An 18,191-nucleotide genomic window follows, 5' to 3' on the forward strand; every position below is an offset into this window, starting at 1 on the left:
AATTTTAATTTATTGCACAGATGACTTTAATTTTAATTTTATCTTAATTTCTGTACTTATTATATGTTATTGTTGTTAGCCGCCCTGAGTCCTTCGGGAGATAGGGCGGGATATAAGTCCCATAAATAAATAAATAAATAAATAAATAAGTAATAACTTCTTGAAAATTCTGAGCCCACTTTATCATACAGTCTTTGACAAGTTCCGTCTCTGAATCAATTTCTATCAATGCAAAATATATCCTTTTGATATGTGCGTGACCTTGATCTCTAATTTGCTTTACCAAATTTTCATCAATCATTGAGAAACCAATTTTCTGGTCTTCCTTCCACCTAGCCTGTAATTGCCCATACTGAAACCAGGTTTGTACAATCTTTTCTTCTTTTAAAATATTATATGGCTTTAATTGCCATACATTCCTCTCAAAACACAAAATTTCCTTATATGTAATCACATCATGTTTAAACCCAACATTTATATTTTCTATTGCGTGTTTAGGTATTGCCCAAATAGGTATCTTATAATTTAACTTGTGTCTGTACTTTTTCCAAACTCACAACAGAGCATACCTTAAAATATGTATCCTGAACACATTGTCCACCTTCTTATCATACAATAAATATGCATGCCATCCAAATAACAAATCATGGCCCTCAAGATTTAATAATCTCGCTTGTGTTAAATTGAACCAATCACTTATCGCTGACAAAGCAGCAGCTTCATAATATAATTTAAAATTAGGCATTTTAAGACCACCTCTTTCATGCGTATCTTGCATAATCTTAAATTTGACTCGTGGCTTTTTCCCTGCCCAGACAAATTTATTAATTCCTTTTTGCCATTCCTCCAAATTTAAATCCTTTTTAAGTATAGGTATCATTTGAAATAAAAATAAAAATTTTGGCAAAACATTTATTTTCACAGCTGCAATTCTTCCCAATAAGGATAATTGTAATTTGTACTTTCCCCCATAACTTTTCATAATTATTTTTATAAAACTTTACATTTGAGGGTGATAAGTATATCCCCAAATATTTAACCCTTTTAACTATTTCAAATCCCGTTAGCTCTTCTAAGACAGCCTTTTGTGATACTGTCATGTTTTTAGACAACATTTTAGTTTTTTGTATATTAACCTTAAATTCAGAAACTTTCCCATATTGCGTTATTATCTCCATCAATTCTACAACTGAATAATCAGGCTGAGTCACTGTAACAACCAGATCATCTGCAAACGCCCTCAATATATAATCCTGGTCTCTAATTTGAATTCCCTTAATTTTATCCGAATCCCGTATTTTAATCAATAATATTTCCAATGTTAAAACAAATAATAAGGGTGACAACGGGCACCCCTGCCTTGTACCCTTTTCAATGTTACATACTTCAGTCAAACTATTATTAACTATTATGCGGGCTGTTTGCTTTTGATATATTGCCCTGATTGGTTGTAAAAAATTTTCCCCAAATTTCATTTTATCTAATACTTTCAACAAAAATTGCCAATCCAATTGATCAAAGGCTTTTTCAGCATCCAAGAAGATCAACGCTGCAGAGATCTGATTGTTTCTTTCCAAAAATTCCAACAAATCTACTATATGCCTCACATTGTTCTTCATTTGTCTACCACTTATAAACCCAGTTTGATCACCATGAATTCCTTGTTGCAGTACCCTCATTAATCTGTTAGCTAAAACTTTGGCAAATATCTTGTAGTCCGTATTCAAAAGTGATATTGGCCTATAATTTTTTGCTTGGGTGACATCCTGGTCTTCCTTCGGGATCAAAGAAATAAAAGCAGTTTTCCAAGACGGAGGTACCCCTCCTCCCATTTGAATTGTCTGAAACAATTCCCTTAAAGGCTTCACCGTCTCTAACTGTAAGTTTTTATAATACACAGCAGTCAGTCCATCCGTACCTGGCGCTTTGCCCACTTTCAATTGTTTGATTGCTGAAAGAATTTCTTCATCAGTTATCAATTGGTTCATCTCTTCCTTTTGTTCTTGCGTAAGAACAGGAATATTAGCTTTCATCAAATATTCATCTATATCTGCATCACTAATCTTATCTCTAGCGTACAACTTAGAGTAAAAATCAACAAAGGTCTTTTTGATAAGACTCTGCTGGTACACTACCTTACCCTTGTGTTCTATTCTATCTATATTAGAAGCCCTTTGCTTCTTCCTTAACAAATAAGCTAGCCATCTGCCTGGTTTATTGGCATTACAAAAAATATTATGTCTAGCATACCGTAAGTTAGTTGCCACTTGGTCAGCCATCAACTTATCAAACTGGCCCCTTAGTAAATTAATTACCTCTTTAGTCTTCCCATTCGATGGATTCAATATTAAAGCCTTTTCTTTTTCCTTAATTTCGTTCTCTAATTCTTTCCTCCTAAATTCCAAGTTACGTCTATATTTATTGTTCAAAAATATTAGTACACCTCTCATATAAGCTTTACTAGCATCCCAAACCATTTCAATAGAAGTACCTTTATACATATTAATTTTAAAAAATTCCTTCATCTGTTTTTTACACTCTTCCACATTTTCCTGATATCTAAACAAATTTTCATTTAAGCGCCAGGACCGTCTATCCCTATTATCTTTTTCTATCTCTAACCATACTGGACTATGATCAGACATAGTTCTTGGACAAATCTTGAACTTCTTAATCCTAGAAAAAAAATCATTAGTAATTAATACAAAATCAATCCTAGAAAAAGATTGATGCCTGTCGGAGAAAAAGGTATAGTCCTTTTCTTGCAAATTCCTTTCTCTCCAAATGTCTCGCAATTCCAAGTCATCCTTCATCTCAAAAAAAGATTTAGGCAATTTAGCATGACTTGGGGTGCTTTTAACACCCCCCCCTTGTTCATTTGTACATCCAAAACGCCTTCCAGTCTCCCATAAAAATACAAGATTTATAATCCCACTGAGTAATCTTGCTGTGTAATAAACTGTAGAAATCTGCTTGTTGTTGATTAGGAGCATATAGTCCAACCGTTTTCTTGCCTTCTATTAACAGTTCAATTATAACGTATCTTCCTTGTTTATCTGCTTCAATTAAAGCTGCTGTCAGAGTATTCTTAACATAAATAACCACTCCATTTTTCTTATCCGTTGCAGAAGCAATAAACTGTGTACCCAACCTTGAGTTTAACAAATACTTTTGGTCCGTGGCTCTAATATGTGTTTCTTGTAAACAAATAACATCATTCTTAAATTGTTTTAAATATTGAAAGATTTTCTTTCTCTTCTGTGGTGAATTTAAGCCATTAACATTCCAGGTTAGAAACTTTGTCGCCATCTTTCGCGACCTGAAGCTTTTGGAGCGTACGCAAGTCGTTTCTTGTGCAAGCTAAACAAACCGGCTATTTCCAAACCAGAGACATGGAACCGGCCTCCCCACCCACCCCCACCCCTCCGCTCCAAAGAGAGACCACCCAAGGCAAAAAAAGGGGCAGAAAAATAACAGAATGGCAGTGTTGGAAGGGACCTTGGAGTTCTTCTACCCCAACCCCCTACTTGGGCAGGAAACCCTATAGCACGGCAGACAAAGGGTTGTCCAAAGAGAAAAGGGCCCCCCGTGTGACGCCTCTGCCTTTTTGAGGTGAAAGGCCCCATCGGACCTTCCTGCCTCCTTGGCCTGCAGGGCAGAAACCCCAACGCTCTCTGAAGGAGGCGGAGGCAGCCAAGTGCTCTGGCGACCTGCAAGGAAACGCCAGCCATGGTTGTCTTCCTCTCAGAAGGCGAGAAGGACTCCAGGCCCCCAGTGACCCTCTGGAAGCGAAGGGGCTGGCGTTCCCTCATCTGCAAGGGGAGCAGCCCCCGGGCCAGGTAAGGGAGGACTTGTGGAGAGACGAGGGCCAACCTGTCAACAGGAGCTCATTTCTGATCTCACAGAATAGATGACACTCCTCCCCCCTCCCACTCATATTGCTTTTAGAGCCCCTTGGGATGCAGCATTGCAGACTGACTTTGCCCACAGCCAGCAGTTTGATCCTGACCGGCTCAAAGTTGACTCAGCCTTCCATTTTACCTGAGGTGGGTAAAATGAGGACCCAGATTGTTGGGGGCAACATGTTGATGTTGTAAACTGCTTAGAAGGTTATGTAAAGCACTGTCTTAAGTGCTATTAATAGATAGAGATAGATAGAAGATAGAGAGAGAGATAAAGATAGAAAGAGAGAGAGAGAGAGAGAGAGAGAGAGAGAGAGAGAGATCTAGCATCTATCTATCCCACGTCATCAAGAAGGAAGCTCTGGGCGACTTTTCCAGAGTCTGGCTGAAATCCAAGTACATGGATCCTGAGTCTCTGCCCCTCCCAGGTGTGAATGGTTCGACTACCACACCTCTGTGCCGCAGGATTCACTTCAGCCTTCTTGAGGCCCATACAAAATGGGAGGGGAGGGGGAGCCTGGACTGAGGCAGCAAAATGCTGTCTTCATAAAGTTCTCCCCCCCCTCCGACCTGCGTGTTGAGTCCAGAAAATGGCGCAGTGCCAGAGGCCAGGCATAAGACGAAGTAGCCAGGAAGGACGAGGCCACGTTGTACGGTCCCAGGGGCGTTTCCCCCCTTTTGCCTCCAGAAATGCACACAGTGTGTGGAATGTCAAGTGAGAGCTGGACATCTGAGCAAAGGAAAGGAAATGGGAATTATGGCCCTAATCGAAACTGGGGCTGATGAAACTCAGGAATGGAACGGAGGGATTGAAACCTATTCAAAAGGAGCAGGCCAGAAACTGGGGCGGGTGGGTGGGAGGGACCCAGAAAGAGCAGCAATGGCAGAGCCCAGCGGAGACAAGGGTGAATGGGGAGGGTGCTCTTCACGGCTGAGCCAGGCAGACCCAGGAGCTGCCGGACCAGATGCCAGGACTCTGGGGGAGAAAAGGCCCTGGGACAATGGAAAAGAGCCGAGCCGGAATGGCGGTCCCCAAAGATTTTCCGTGGTGTTGCTGAATGTCTCGTTTCCCAAAGAATCAGAGAAGAGCCGAGGAGGGGAGGGGCGGGGGGGGGGTCTCTTTCGTCCAAACCTAAGCCACAGAGGAAACCGGCTAGAGGAGACAAAAGAGGGTTAATTCCGGAAGGAAGGGAGCACATCTTGTTGGGTTTAAAATAGCTTTTTCCCCCTATTCAGTCGGGACGGCCTGCATGAGCCCCTGCGGTTTTCTGGGCAGTTGCTCTTGCCTGCTTCTTGGGGCTGAGAGGGAGGGCTGGCTCAGGGCCACCCAGCTTTCTTTGTGCCCAAGGCAGGACGGGTTCCCAAGAGCCAGAGACAGGCAGTCCTCAACTTACCAGCACAATTGAGACCAAAACATCCGTTGCTAAGCAAGACAGTTGCTAAGTGACTTTTGCCGCACTTGACGACCTTTCTGGCCACAGTGGGTGAGTGAATCTCTGCAGTCGTTAAACGAGGAACACGGTTGTTAAGCGGATCCGGCTTCCCCCATTGACTTTGTTTGTCAGAGTGTCGCAAAAGGGGATTGCGTGATCCCGGGGACGCTACGACCGCCATCAATACACACCAGTTGCCAAGCGTCCACATTTTGATCTTGTGGTCATGGGGATGCCGCAATGGTTGTAAGTGTGAAAAAGTCACTTTTTACACTGCTGTTGTAACTTTGAACAGTCACTAAGTGAACAGTTGTAAGCCGAGGACTGCCTGCATATTGTCAAGATACTACAGAAAAGGAAATTGGAACATGATTGCACAAACACAGCTGTTTTCAGAGAAGCCACCCCAACAGTCCTGGGGGTGGAGGAAGCCGTGGCGGCAGGGCACTTGGTGCGGGGGGGGGGGGAGAAGCAGCAGCGGGGGTGGAGCACTCCATCAGGGAGGTGGGGGAAGCAGTGGCGGTAGGACATTTCATGCGGGGGGGGGGAAGCAGTGGTGGCAGTGGAGTGCTCCATCGGGGAGGTGGGTCCTAATGGCTTTTTGAGTGTTTAAGGTTGCCGACCTCTGCCCTTCAGAGAAAACTTTGACTCTGCCAAACCGTACCTGGCTTCCCTGCTTCACAAGGGGTCCAGACTGGTTCCCCCCCCCCAACAGGGCTGCTCATGGGCTGGGTTTAGGCTGGTGGGTGACAGACCCTGCAGGGTTCCCGGAGGAGGACACACACGTTGCCTTTCGCAGATGGTTTATTGCGCTTGTAGTGGTTGCAAGACAGGAAGGGGGCGGAGGGGCAGCATGATCACCAGATGAACAGGGGCTTCCCATCGGCCTGGGACAGCAGTTGGAGGCAGTTGAGCAGGATTAGGCAGTCGGCCACCTTGTCCTGGGGCACCACGCTGACAATCACCTCGTGCAGGTAGCTTGGATCGTTGTAGAGCTGAGCTTCAGAGCCTGAGGCGTCGGGACGCTCACGGAGGATGCCGTAGGTGTTCACAATGTGCTCCGTGAACTGGGGGTGGAAGGTGGGGTTGTAGTTCTGCGGCTTCAGGCGGTTCATGATTTCGTTGTAGCGGTCCATCATGGCCGTTCGCTGTTCTGGGGTCAGGGGGTTGACGGTGTCATTTTCAGCCTGCGGGGAAAAAGAGGCAAATCTTCAGTCTCCTTCTCCTCATCTTTGGGCGCTCGGCTGCCCAGAGCCCGCTCTGCCCCTCGGGCCACAAGCAGGAGACCCAGCACTCGTGCTGATGGCAGTGACCATATTGCCACGGGAATCCTGGAATTGCCTGGCACTCCGGTGCCGCTGATCCAAGGAGATCCCAAGGTCCCCTGCAGGGCCAGAAGTCCTGGGGCTCCTGCACTCATAAAGAGCCTTGGTGGAGCAGTGGGCTAATGCCTCCTTACATAACACCAGCTGCCTGCAATTAGTGCAGGTTCGCATCCCACCAGGCTCAAGGTTGACTCAGCCTTCCATCCTTCCCAGGTAGGTAAAATGAGGACCCAGATTGTTGGGGGCAATAAGCTGACTTTGTAATAATGCCGCTTGGGGGGGCGGCGCGAAAGCCCTAATAAGCAGGCATATACATAGAATGAAGGCTACTGCTAAGTTTGTAAGCCGCCCTGAGTCTTCGGAGAAGGGCGGGATATAAATGGAATTAAAATAAATAAATAAAAATAAGGTCTCTAGGCCCCAGCAGGGTGGGCATCAGATCTCCTCTTTCGCCTTGGTGCTCCTTGCCAGTTTCCCGTTTCTGTCTCTCTCCCCACCTGAGGTAACCCACAGCTGATGTGGATGGCGTGTGAATAGCCCAAGCCCTGATAACCCTGGAAAGCCCACTCTGGGTGTTACGTCAACCTTGGAGTGTTGTGAGTTTGACACCAACTGCTAAGTGAGATTTCAGACCCTCCTCGCCAGATCAGTGTATCTGCTGTGGCCCCGCAAAAGGCAGAGGGCCCAAGGGCCGACAAACAGCCATGCTCGCCTCACCTGCATTATTTTCTCAGGGATGTTGCCAACGGTGAAGCCGTAGAGGCGGACTCGGTCGGGGAAGATGCTGGAGAGGATGCGGCGGTCCAGCTGGAAGGCCACCTCGCCCACGATACGTTCAAAGGTCGCAGCCTTGGAATCTGAGGAGACCAGAATCCGTGGTCAGCCTGAGAGTCCCCCAGCAGCCCTCGCCTTGTCCCTGGCCGTGGCCAAAGGGCTCCCTTCCACTGGGGGAGACTGATGGGCTGCTTGTCTGGACCTGAGTTTTGTGCCATCTGAGTCCAGATCGACTTTGGGTGGTTCACAATATCTCAGGACAAGATTTAAAAATGCAGCATGCAGAAATCAATGAGCAAGGGGCGTCCCTTGTCCTCCAGGAAGCCACTTTCAGAGGGGCTCCTTCACAGACCGCCGGGGGTCAACTTGGACTCTAGGGACCAAATGGTAGTCTTGACTTATGACCGTAATACAGCTTGGAACTTCTGTTGTAAATCTTGATGGTTGTAAGCTGAGGCACTCAGGTGACCGACCCAATTTTATGACCTTTTGGGGGACAGTTATAAAGCGAGCACAGAAATCATAGAGTCCATTCATTACTAGGGGGGCTTTTTGCTGGAAACCATCACGGTCACATGACTACGAAATACCGCAATTGGCCATAAAAGCGAGCCTGTTGCCTAGCACCTGAAATGCAGTCATGTGATCATGAGGGGGAGTGTTTGCTGCCATCAGAGCTCTGGAACCAGGTGTAAGTAATTTTTTTTGGGGGGGGGGGGTTGGGGTGTCCATTGTTTTTGGTAAAGAGCAAGTTGTTTGGTGAGGAATCCCTGTGTTTGTTATTTGCATATCAGCCTCCCTGCTGCACCACAATGTCCGTACTGGAGCTGCTGCAGTGCTGGGAGCCCTGAGGGGGCTGGTGGGGGAGGCCCCCAGCCTTGTGGTGCTGGGGCCCTTCATCCTGCCAACCTGGGGTATGGAATGAGAGGCAGCTTCAGAGTTCGTGACCACCAAGCCTATCACGGCTGTTCCACTCGCCACAGAGGCCACACGTGAGGTGTTTGCCTTGGGGGGTGGGTGGCAATGTGATCCGGAGCTTTGGGGCGGGGGGGGGGGTTCCTTGCCATGCACAGATCATTTCCTGCTGGCTCAGGAAATGTGGTCAGCTCTCCCACAGGGAGTTAAGGTGCTCTTGAGGGCCATGTAGGATGGACTTTGTAATTAACAAAGGGATAGAATTAACATTAACAGAGGGATAAATCAAGACCAGGTGAAGTGTTAATACCACTTTACAAGGCCTTGGTAAGGCCACATTTGGAATACCCCATCCAGTTTTGGTCACCATGGTGTAAAAAAGATGTCGAGACTCTGGAAAGAGTGCAGAGAAGAGCAACAAAGATGATTGGGGGACTGGAGGCTAAAACATACAGGGAACGGTTGCTGGAATTGGGTATGTGTAGTTTAACAAAGAGAAGGGTGAGGGGTGGCATGATAGCAGTGTTCCAATATCTCAGGGGCTGCCCCAAAGAGGAGGGAGTCAAGCTATTCTCCAAAGCACCTGAAAGCAGGACAAGAAGCAATGGATGGAAACTAGTCAAGGAGAGAAGCAACCTGGAACTAAGGAGAAACTTCCTGACCGTTAGAACAATTAACCAGTGGAACCACCTGCCTCCAGAGGTGGTGAATGCTCCAACAGTGGAGGTTTTTAAGAATGGACAGCCCTTTGTCAGAAATGGTATAGGGTTTCCTGCCTGAGCAGGGGGTTGGACTAGATGACCTCCGTGGCCTCTTCCAACTTTATAATGATGATGATAATGATTATACTTGCAATATAGGTTTTGTAGTAGTTGCACTGGCTAACTAACATGGGTTTCATTGCATTTCAAATTTGCCTTTTTCACATGAATCAGATACCTCTGCCAGCCCTGGTTAATCAAAGAAAGGCTTTAATTCTTCTTGAAGATTAAGGCTTGTGGCAACCTATCAGCAATATGTTGGTGAAAGGCAAATTTAAAATACAAGAAAACTAATGTTAGTGCAATAGTACTACAAAACTCATATTGCAAGCATTACAAAGTCCATCCTGTGCAGCCCTCACACTCCAGGCCCCTGATGTACCTTACTGAATGCTGGAGGGAGCTGAGGGTTGGGCTTCCTGGGCCTCTGATGCGCGGCTGACCAGCTGAGGCTCAGGTTGCCACGTGGGATGAGAGGGGGGACCCGGGCCGTGACTGCACCTTGCGGCCTTTTTATGCCAGTGGGTCTCACGGCATCCCCTGGTTTTCTGAGGGGATGGAAAGAGGCACAAGAGACGCCTAGAACGCTGCTGGAGGGAAGCAAAAGGTGGCCCGGCACAGGTGCTGAGCCTTCCTTAAGGGCCTCCTTGTGGCACTCATGACAGGGAAGCAGAGTGCTTTTGCGTCCAGAGGGAGCCAGCCGGGGCCCCTGTTTAGAGTGACCGGGTCCTTCCTGGGCAAGAAAGGGCCAAGGGAAGCCCTGCAAGGCCGCAGTGAAGAGTGTTCAAGGCACCCATCAGATCCTCTGGTCCAAGTCACTTGGATTCACTCGGAGCTGAAATTCAGCTGCCCAGGCCTGAGGATGGTCCGCCGGATGACCTGAGAATTTGAAACCTTTTGGCTCTGAAGCATACAAGACCTCGTGAGAGCAGTGTGGGGTAGTGGTTAAGGCACCAGGCTAGGAATGGAGACAACGAGTTCTAGCCTTGCCTTAGCCATCGCATCCAGCCGGGTGACTTTGAGCCAGTCCCTCTGTCTTAGCCCACAAGGTGCAGATCAGGTGACAGTCAGCTCCTGTTGCAACCAATGGATCAACATTGGGTTGATCCTCAAAAGGGAACTCAATGCTGGGGTGGGGGAAGAGCAGGAGGAGGAGGAGGAGGAGCAAGAGGAAGCATGCAGGGTCCTCAGAACTATGGGCTCAGCCATCTGTATCTCTCCGGGTGGAATTAAGCTCTCCCAGCAGCTGGCAGGGAGTTGTGTCTTATTGAGTTAGGAATATTTATTGTTGATGGTTTTAATGTTTTTTATGCTGTAAGTGGCCCAGAGTCGCTTGGTAGCGAGATGGGCAGCGAATAAATGTTACAATAAATAAACAGTCTATGCAGGAGAGGAGTATTCTTCTGCCCTGAAGGAGACAGTGGCTCACCCTTCTTTAAGAGACCCCCCCCCACTGGACCCAGCCCATCAGGACATGGTTTAAGTACCGAAGTGGCAGCATTAACGGTGGTTGCCAGGGTCCTCTGCAGACCTAGGCCCAGGGTGGGGGGGTTCCCGCACCCCCCTCCCCGGCACTCTTTGATCTCTCAGCAACTTTAAATGCTGTCACTCATGGACCTTTCTGGGCCCCTGGGGGTTGGGAATGGGGGCATCCCGTTACAGCTCCTTTCCCCCAGGCCAGTTCCAGCTTCTTCAACATCCTCTGAGGCTGCTGGGTGAGGCAGCTGGTCAGCCCGGGCTGAGATACCTCCAGCCTGAGCTGAGCCACCAAGCAGAGTAATTTAGCTCCTTTCCCAGTGCCTGGAGGCAGTGAGTGTCTCCTGGGCTCCTGGGGGGTCTTCCATCTGTAGCTCTGTGTGGGGGTCCTTCCCCCAGTCAGTATGCAGTCTTGTGGCTCCTGCCTGAAGAGCAGAGGGCAACGGGGCCCAAGGGGGGCTTTGGGTATACCTTAGGGATCACTCGTGGTGCCTTATGTCTCAATAACCTCCCACTTAGACTTCTGTAACAGAGTCCACAGCGGGCTGCCCTTGAAGCACACTCGGAAGAGGCAAAATGCAGCAGTATGGGTAGTTTGGGGCATTCGTCAGTGCACCCACACAACTCCACTGCCCCATTAGCTGCCCTGGGTCCCAGCAGGTGATTTAGGGTACTGGTTATCAGTTATCAAGCCCTCCAGAGCAGGGTCAGAGTTCTTGTTGGACCACCTCTCTCTGCCCCACTGTTTTTGCGGCCCCACCAGGCTTAACAGACAGGGCACATTCCAGGCCCTTTCTGCCAAGCGATGCACTCTTGTTGGGCTTGCCAGTCAGGCCTGCCTCATGAAGACCTGGGTGGGCCCAGCCCCATTAGCCATTCAGGGGATGCTGGGCTTCCACAAGGATTTAATCAGGTGGCTGGGGGAGCTCAGCTGCTCCTCCAATCGTTAATGATGGGGTGGTGGTCTTGCTTATCCATGAGTGCCAAGGGCTGTTTGTGGCTGGGGTCTGTGTGGCACTCACCCTGCCACCCTGCATCCTGAGGCCCTGCCCCCTTGCTCTGCCCCCTCAGCTGCCCTTCTCCCTCTTCTTCCTTCATCTGCCAATGAGGGGTGCCCACCTGGCCCTTTGCCAGGACCTGCCACAGGCGACCTCAGGAGGAAAATCCACAAAGGGCCCACCTGGGTGTGCGTGGTCAGCCACAGAGCAAGGAGCCCACGAAGCACAGGGGCCAAAAGGGTGTAGATTTTGGAGTGGGGAGAGAAGATAGGTGGGGGGGGGGGAATTGAAGCAGCCCTGTGGTGGGGATGGGCTGCCAAGCACCCATATTTTGATCACATGACCCGCCCCTAATGAAACCACAACTGTGCTGGTGAACTTACTTCAGCTTTCGTTTGCTTTACAGACCTGTGAAGTAAATGCGAGGATCGGTCATAAAGGTTGCAACTGCGAACGGTTCCCAGAGGGGGCAGTCCCTGAAAGAAGATCCCCTTCCTTCTGTGGGAGCCCCACTTAGAATAAATCAACGGGCATGCCTGCATGTGTCCTAAACGACCCTGGGGGAATCCTCTGGCCAGGATGAAACCAACCCAACCCCTTTATGCACCTCTTGAATGTCTGATCTATTTCTCTGCCATTGGCCTTGCAGAGGCTTCTCTTGGCCATATATTTCTATGCCAAAATTAAAAGAAAAGGCCACCTTCTTTAAATGGGGGGGAGGAAAACAGGAGGGGCCTCTAGGAATTTGGTGAGTTGATCCCGGGGTTTCCTTTCCTTTTGGGGAGTGCTTCCAGGCGTTTGGGTGACACGAGCTCTTCTCAATGGCCCTCTTGCATGCTGTTGGTGGGGCCAAAGGGCAGTGCCCCCCAGGGTTCACCTTCCTCAGCCACAGCCCGTTCTTCTCGCCTGTTCCTTTGGCTCACCTGCCTGGGAATCAGCTCCCCCCTTCCTTCCTGGCCGCCTTCTTCCTAGGTCAGAGAGGGGGACTTGCCCAAGGTCACCATCAGGCTTTGTGTCTAAGAGGGGAGTGGAGCTCCCTGTCTCCCCAGTTTTAGCCTGGCGCCTCGGACTCCATCCCAGAAGAGTCTCTCCAGGAATCTGCCGTGGAGCCATATCTTTGTCCCCTGAGGCCTAACAGAAGGTGTCAGGCGAAGTCCAGGGAAAGCACACCTGAAAGCAAAGATGGCTGTCGCCACACACGGGACGCTTGCTGTGTTCTCAGGGGCAAAACTCTTACCTGGCTGAGCTGAAAGGTGTGCCACAATATAACCTACAATAAACCAAGGGGGGGGAGCCTCTCTGGCCCTTGGGGTTGCCCAGGCAGCCTTTGGAAAGCTGACCCATCTGATGGGCACGACTGCGTATCAGAGCGCCCAATGCCCAGGGTTCCTGGTAGCCAAGGGAGAGGAAAGATGGGAATGATCCAGAACCAGAAAACAAAGTCCAGTCTTTCCCGGGACTGGCAGGGTATCCCAAATGTTTATCCATGTTTTTCTACCAAGGAACAAGCTCTAACATCCAACCAACAACAGTCAAATGAGCCAGGAGGTGTTTGACTACATCTACAAGGTACCTCGTGCCAGGCCAGGGGATCTGATTTCATTCCTCCCCGCCTGCCCCCACCATTTTCCAAGCAGATGCCTGGCTTAGATCTGTGGTGCCCCAGGACGAGGATGGGTGGATCATCCAGGGACCTCTCAGTCACTCTGAGGCCTCAAAGACAGCTTGACTGGGGAGGGAGCAGGCCCTATAGCTACGGCCTCCCGGGGGCAGCCCCCATGGGCTGGCATGGCTGCAGGGAGCAAGGCTGCAGGGGGACTGAGCTCTACCTGCCCAAAGTGGCAGGGAACCCGTTTTTTTGCCCATAAGAGCCCCATGTACTTCTGTACTGGCCTTCTTCCCTGCAGCCCAGAGGGCCGTGCCGGCCCCTCCGGTCCTAAGCAGTTAGTCTGAACCTGGCAGAAGCATGCTGGGTGCCATGGGGCCAGGGGGAGCCTCCCCCCATCCCTGACCGCTCTTCCTTCCCCCTCCACAGACCCTTACCTTTGCTCACGGCAGTGGTTTGTGTGCGTCGATCACTCTTCTCAGCGGGCTCCGGGGTGACGGGTTGGCTTATGGGGCTGGGTGGGACAGGCGGAGTGACAGGTCTGGGGCTCGCGATTGGCATGGGTGAAGAGACCAGTGGGGAGAATTGGATGGGTGATGGGACACAAATGGTGCCAGGAGAGCTCGTTGGAACTAATGGGCTGAGGAAACTGGAGGGAGGGCTGGAGAAGAGTGGGCTGCTAGAGCCGGTGGTGCTGGCTGGGACCATTGACCCGTAGAAGCTGGAGACGTAGCTGGCGGGGAACATGGGGCCGTACAGGCTGGATGTGTCAGGAGAGCTGGCTGGGGGCACCTGCAGAAAGGGGCTCATAGCGCCCAGGGAGCTGTAGGGGCTGGGGATCGTGCCAATCGAAGCATCTGGGGACAGCGAAGTGAAGACGCTGGTGCCACTGGAGGCAGATGTGTCAGACGGGGTCATTAGGCCACCAGAGATGCTCCTTAGGCTTCCTGGTGCCATCGGCCCATAGAGGCTGGACATGTCGGGGGACCCTGGAACCAGTGGGAAAAAAGGGCTGCCATCGGGAGTGCCAACTGTGCCAAAAGAACTGCCAGGGCTGAACGGACTGCAGGCGTCTGGCTGGGAGAAAATGCCAGATGGGGAATAGGGAGAAAATTGGCCAGGACTATATGGGGCTTGATTGGGGTCCCCCCCGAGATTATAGATGTCTCCAGGGAAGCGTACATACTGAGAGAGGTTCAGTGGGGTGATATTGGGCATGGCAGGCAGTGGCAGCCCAGGTGGCCGAGGCTGGGGGGGCTTCCCAAGGTCAGCTCCCATGCCAGGTCCCGAGGGGAAGAGGTCAGAGGAGAACTGGGAAAAGGGGTCACTGACAGGGGGTGGGAGCTGCAAACCGCCATAACAATCCCAGGAGGGGACCATGCAGGAGGGAGGGCAAGGGCCAGAGGGAGGGGAGACAGAGGTGGTGTGGTAATTGGCCCCCTGGGCAGGCTGGATGGGGCTTGAGGTCTCGATGGGCTGGAAGGGGTGCTGCTGGGTGGGGAGGGTCATTGAGGGAATGTCCCTAGAGCCGAAGGGGGAGCTGAGCTGGGATATCAGCTGGGTGGTAGGCAGGCTGCTGCCAAAGACAGAGGTGAGATATGACAGGTTCTGCGTGCTGGGAGGCTCTGGAGTCCCTTGAGCACTGGGGAAGAACGTCCCACCTCCTTGCCCAGAAGTGGGCTTCATGTAGATGGAGGGCAGCTGGGAGGGCTGCTGGGTGCTGGACAGTTCGGGGCTGCCTGGAACACTGGGGAAGGTGAATATCCTCGTTCTTGGTCTAGCAGTGGGCTTCATGTAGACGGAGGGCAGCTGGGAGGGCTGCTGGGTGCTGGACAGTTCGGGACTGCCTGGAACACTGGGGAAGGTGAATATCCTCGTTCTTGGTCTAGCAGTGGGCTTCATGTAGACGGAGGGCAGCATGGAGAGGCTCTGTGTGCTGGACGCCTCGAGACTCCCTGGAGCGCAGGGGATGGAGAAAGTCCCCCCTTCCTGGGCAGGTTGGATAGGGCTTGAGGTCTCGATGGGCTGGAAGGGGTGCTGCTGGGTGGGGAGGGTCATTGAGGGAATGTCCCTAGAGCCGAAGACGGAGCTGAGCTGGGATATCAGCTGGGTGGTAGGCAGGCTGCCAAAGACAGAGGTGAGATATGACAGGTTCTGCGTGCTGGGAGGCTCTGGAGTCCCTTGAGCACTGGGGAAGAACGTCCCACCTCCTTGCCCAGAAGTGGGCTTCATGTAGATGGAGGGCAGCTGGGAAGGCTGCTGGGTGCTGGAAAGTTCGGGGCTGCCTGGAACACTGGGGAAGGTGAATATCCTCGTTCTTGGTCTAGCAGTGGGCTTCATGTAGATGGAGGGCAGCATGGAGAGGCTCTGCGTGCTGGGTGCCTCAGGACTCCCTGGAGCGCAGGGGATGGAGAAAGTCCCCCCTCCCTGCCCAGCAGTGGACCTGGTGGGGCTGCCGAAGACGGAGGTCATCTGGGAGAGGTTCTGGGTGCTGGGGAGCTCGGCAGTGTTAACAATCCAGTTGGGCATCCCTTCATCGCAGGGGAAGGAAAATGTCCCCCTTCCTTGCCCAGCAGTGGGCCTGGTGGGGCTGCCAAAGACGGAGGTCATCTGGGAGAGGTTCTGGGTGCTGGGGAGCTCGGCAGTGTTAACAATCCAGTTGGGCATCCCTTCATCGCAGGGGATGGAAAATGTCCCCCTTCCTTGCCCAGCAGTGGGCCTGGTGGGGCTGCCAAAGACGGAGGTCATCTGGGAGAGGTTCTGGGTGCTGGGGAGCTCGGCAGTGTTAACAATCCAGTTGGGCATCCCTTCATCGCAGGGGATGGAAAATGTCCCCCTTCCTTGCCCAGCAGTGGGCCTGGTGGGGCTGCCGAAGACGGAGGTCATCTGGGAGAGGTGCTGGGTGCTGGGGAGCTCGGAGCTACCAATGTGCCAGCTGGGCATCCCTTCATTGCAGGGGATGGAAAATGTCCCCCTTCCTTGCCCAGCAGTGGGCCTGGTGGGGCTGCCGAAGACGGAGGTCATCTGGGAGAGGTTCTGGGTGCTAGGGAGCTCGGAGCTACCAATGTGCCAGCTGGGCATCCCTTCATCGCAGGGGATGGAAAATGTCCCCCTTCCTTGCCCAGCAGTAGGCCTGGTGGGGCTGCCGAAGACGGAGGTCATCTGGGAGAGGTTCTGGGTGCTAGGGAGCTCGGAGCTACCAATGTGCCAGCTGGGCATCCCTTCATCGCAGGGGATGGAAAATGTCCCCCTTCCTTGCCCAGCAGTGGGCCTGGTGGGGCTGCCGAAGACGGAGGTCATCTGGGAGAGGTTCTGGGTGCTAGGGAGCTCGGAGCTACCAATGTGCCAGCTGGGCATTCCCCCTTGAGCGCTGGGGATGGAGAATGTCCCCCCTACCTGCCTGGCAGCAGGAAGGTTGGGCAGACTACTGCCAGGGAAGACAGAGGTGAGCTGGGTGCTGGTGAGGTTGCCAGGGGCAATGAAGGTCCCACCTGGCTGGGTGGTGGTAGGCAGGTTGGGCAGACTGGCTGGTGAGGTGAGGGGAAGCCCTCCACCAGGGGAAGAGGGGCCTGGTAGGTGGGGGTGCCATGGGATGGGGCACTCAAAGCAGTAGCCCCGCGGGACGATTGAGCTGCCGCTGCTCCGTTGAGAAGCATTTTGAAGCGAGATTGTTGCACCGCCAACACCTGCAGGATGGAGAGAGAGAAAAGGAGGTGGTAGCATCTGATAGGGGGCAGGAGACGGCTATTCCCCCCCCTTCATCTGGGGCAGCCAAGTTACCTTCTCAGTGGGAACAAATTTTTTCCTTTGGACTACTCATTCAGCAACTGTTTGAAGTTACAACAGTGCTGGAAAAACGGACTTGTGAATGGTCCCTGAAGTTACAGCTGTTGTAGTGTAGTGATCACATGATCAAAATTCAGATGCTAGGCAGCCTCACCCCCCCCATACGTACAACTGCAAGTATGTGAGAATTGTTAAGGCACCATACCAGAAAGCAAGTGACGGTGAGTTCTAGTTTCACCTTTGCCATGAAAACTTACTGCCGTGACTTTGGCCCAGTCATTCTCTCTCGCAGGGTTGCTGCGCTGGGGGAGGGAGAATATAGGTTTGCTGCCTGGGCATGGAGTGGGGCAACTTGGCCGTGGTGAGCTGGCTGTGGCAAGTTGGCCATGGCGAATTGTCACAGACTCTCCCTGGGCAAGCCTGCAGTCTTGGCATTTGTGTGGTCAGTGCAGAGCCTCACCTGCCAAGGGGAGTTTGCCAGGCCCCGCCAGGCCAGAGACGGTGGGAGGGTGAGGCCAGGCTCTCTCCATCATTGGGTGAGGCTGGAGAGCCAGCGGCAGCTCAAGAACTGAGGGTGGAGGCTGGCCTGCCTCCATGGCCAGTTCCTGGGCCAGCCACGGGGTGGTGGGGTGGGGAAGATGACGGCAAAGGGGCAGCCGGCAGAGTGCAGGGCGGGCTCCATTAGGATTGTAAGTCGAGGACTATCTCTACTGAAAGACGGAGCAGCAGAGATGTCAGCATTCACAACGCCTCAGGAGAGACCAAGAGAGACCCCCCCTCCAGCTATCACCAATTCAAAAGGCTACAAGAACCGAGGGAGACCCCCGAGATACAGCAAGCAACAGAAGATGCAGCCAAGGTTCTGATAGCAAATCTGGAGAAGGACCAGTTGGAAGAGCCTCATAGCAGGCAGGCAAGCCAAGATCCAAGCAGGAGGTGAAGAGCATTGATCCATTTGAACTTGAGGGTGGGAGAAGCTCCTCAGAATGTCAGGGACGCCAAGACCTCAGACAAACCAGACAAGGATGAAGCAAAAACGGCCAGATTCAAACTCGCCTCCATCAGACACATGAGCAGAAGACCCCTGTCTCTCTCTCAGGTGCACCTCCACTGCTGGGAATGGCCAAGAAGAAGGGGGACCAGCACCAAGGCCCCTGGGCTCCCTTGCTGACCAGATCTAAAGACCAGATTGAAGGCAGATGGCCATGGAGAAAC

Source organism: Vipera berus (genome assembly GCF_964194415.1).
Source record: "Vipera berus genome assembly, chromosome: 3".
NCBI classification, from domain to species: Eukaryota; Metazoa; Chordata; class Lepidosauria; order Squamata; family Viperidae; genus Vipera; species Vipera berus.